The 3,188-nt window shown below is 41.5% G+C and overlaps 1 pseudogene; it reads left to right on the top strand.

Moving 5' to 3' along the window:
• The first annotated feature begins 1,007 nt into the window (after nt 1-1,007).
• On the top strand, nt 1,008-1,555 carry LOC110328505 (annotated as a pseudogene).
• The last annotated feature ends 1,633 nt before the right edge of the window (nt 1,556-3,188 follow it).

The following is a 3,188-nucleotide window of genomic DNA, read 5'->3' as shown; positions in this document are numbered from 1 at the left end:
GCCAAGAGAGACATTACTGTTGTGTGTGGGGGGGGGGGCGCTAGGGGGACATGCTATGGACTTGCAAAAAAAGTGCCTGAGCAAACATAAAATGGAGATCAGGACAAGAAGACATTACTTTGGTCACTTCATTGTGGGTGTGTTCATGTGTGTGCATGTGCATGTACATGACATGGGGGTAGATTGAGTGCAACCACCTGCAGCCACACCAGAACTGGGTACTTCCTGAAAGGCGGGCTGGGGCTGAAAGAGAATAGACGGCGAACAAGGACAGAAGGCTAAGACAAAAGTATTCTGATCAAAGCCCTCAAGTTTAATAATGTTCTGAGTTTATATAGGGTGGGGAGGCCCATCCCCCACCACCCCATTCTTGGAGCCTGTCCTATAGGTGCGAGCCTGTAGGCGGATCTTAAGGATGCTGTCTCTGGAATATCTCAAGAGTCTCTCAGCAGGCAGTGGCGAGGGTTTGAAGAGCAGCAGCAAGTGTAGACAAATGAACCGGCTTGACCGCTTGACCGGAAGGTACCACCCCAGGTGGGCCTGTGCTTAGTGGCAGCGAGGTCTGAAACAGCTTGCTTCAAGGCTGAAAGGAGGCAACAGTAGACAAGTTAAGGGATAAACTGTGGGGAGTTTGTGCCCTCCTTACATCGCGTGGGTCCTGGAGATCAAACTCAGTCAGGCTTGGCAGCAAATGTCTTTACCCACTGAGTTGTCTCACTGGCCCTGATTTTTAGTTAACTCTTGAATGAAAGATTAATTTTCATTAAAAATCCTGTTCAGTGGGTAGACCTCCAACTAACAAGAGGATTATTGAGCTGGTTAAGATTATTAGAGGTAAGTGATGTTTTTGGTGAGATTATATTGTAGCCATATTTAGATCTATATAGTTACATATATTGAGACAGTTAATAGAATGTAAGTCGAGAAACCGCTGGAGTCGCCGCCAGAGAGGAGTCAGACGCCAGCCTCTTCCAGGGAGGCCCGCCCACCCATTTGTCTGTCCCTCTGCCCCGTTCACCATGCAGCCTGCTTCTGCAAAGTGGTACGATCGAAGGGACTATGTATTCATTGAATTTTGTGTAAAGATGTTAATGTAAACTTTGAAAAATCCGAACTTACTTTCAGTTGTCTTGGAGGAAGCGATCATTTTAAGCATTTAAATGAAATTGATCTTTTTCATTGTATTGATCCAAATAATTCCAAGCATAAAAGAACAGACAGATCGATTTTATGTTGTCTGCGAAAAGGAGAATCCGGCCAGTCAGGGCCCGGGTTAACAAAGGAAAGGGCGAAGCTCAATTGGCTCAGTGTGGACTTCAATTGGGAAGACTGGGAGGATGACTCAGATGAAGACAGGTCGAATTCTGACCGTTTCTCTGAGATGATGGATCACATGGGTGGTGATGAGGATGTAGATTTATCAGAAGTAGATGGAGCAGATGATGATTCACAGTGATGATGAAAAAATGCCAGATCTGGAGTAAGGAATGTTGTCATCGCCTGGATTTTGAGAAAGAAAAATAACTTCTGCAAGATTTCATAACGGAGAACATCCCTGAGTTGATAGCTCTGAAGGCAGGGATGCTGTACTTGCCGCCTGTATCCCATTTGTCAACCTTTTTTTTTTTTGAAGGCTTCACTAAGGGTTGATTATGTACCATTGTATGGGGCGATTTAAGTCAGCTAAGGCAGTAGTATCCTTATGCATGAACATTTTCCAGGATTCCATGAGGCAGTTGAGGTCCTAGGCAACTGCTCCAGCAGCTCGGATGCATAATTGCATTTCATCTAAGTCTTTCATCATAACACAATTACTTACACACTAGGAAAGCTCTCAGCTTAGGAAAAGATGAAAGTTTTAGATCCTAGACCATGGACTTAAAGGAGGCGGAAACAAATTAGCTAATAGCTTAAACTGATACCCTGTCATTCCAGGATACCTTTCAGAATTATTCCACTAAAGTTTATTTTTCAAAAAAAATGTACTTTACATCATTGTATGTGATCACTTGTCAGTGTTCAGGTGTATTTTAGCAAAAACTAGTGGATGCCCTAACTTAGATGGTTTTTGAAGCCTATACATTTGGTATTGTTTGGCCCTTAAGCTTTTACATCTCTTAGCATGGAAGACAGAGAAAGCTGTACATTGTTGCTTGAGAGTATGTACGTTTTAGACCAGATTTGTATTTGCACTGTCAGTATGGTAAATGAGGGGAAAATGTTAAATACACTATTGGATTTTTTTATTTTCTCTTTTGATTTCAGCTTATGTCCTCCCTGGCTGGAAAAACCTCAATTTATGTTCATGACAGTGGGGATTTTTTTAAATGTCTACATTCTTTCTAATAAATTGTTGGAAGATTAAAAAAATAGAATATAAGTCAGAAAATTAATACTGGTACCAAAAAAATAAAAAAATTTTAAAAATTAAAAAAAAACTGGACAGTGGTGGCACAGACCTTTAATCCCAGCACTCGGGAGGCAGAGGCAGGTGGATTTCTGAGTTCGAGGCCAGCCTGGTCTACAGAGTGAGTTCCAGGACAGCCAGGGCTAATATAGAGAAATCCTGTCTCGAAAAAGCCAAAAAAAAAAAAAAAAGAAAAAAGGAAAAAGATAAAGAAAAAAGAAGAAAAGAAAATTAATACTGGATAACTGAGGAGAATGTTTAAAAAGAATAGAAATTGATGCAGTTTTCTCACATTAATAGAGTCCTTGTTTACCTCTGGCATTCAAAAGTGAAATGGAATTGGGCTTAGTTTTATTACTAGAGCTAACAATATATGAACATACTCTTATTTAGAAGAGGTGTCCTTTAATAAGGATATTTGATACATAATAAGAGAGAAATAAATGATGTGCAATGGATACTTCAATAATTAAATGATATAATTAAATTATGTAAATTATATAAGGAGCTGGAAAGCTAGTTCAGTTGAATGAGGTTTGGAACCTTTAGAAGTGAGTGCTGCAGGAAGATTAGAGGTTTCAGGGTGGAGCCCAGCTCTGTCTGTTCTCTGCTTCCTGAGTGTGGGAGCCATGTGACCAGCCTGCTCCCTGAACCTCTTCCACACCTTCTCTGACCTCTGCCAAGCCTTCTCTTCCAGGAGGGAATGAGAGCCTTGAGGCACATCCCCCTCCTCCCCTGCTCTCTCTCAAAGGAGGAGACACCCAGCTCCTCTTGTGCTTTG

Source organism: Mus pahari, chromosome 10 (genome assembly GCF_900095145.1).
Source record: "Mus pahari chromosome 10, PAHARI_EIJ_v1.1, whole genome shotgun sequence".
In the NCBI taxonomy this organism is placed as follows: Eukaryota; Metazoa; Chordata; class Mammalia; order Rodentia; family Muridae; genus Mus; species Mus pahari.
Note: the sequence above shows the minus strand (reverse complement) of the source record. Positions and strands in the feature narration are given on the sequence as shown.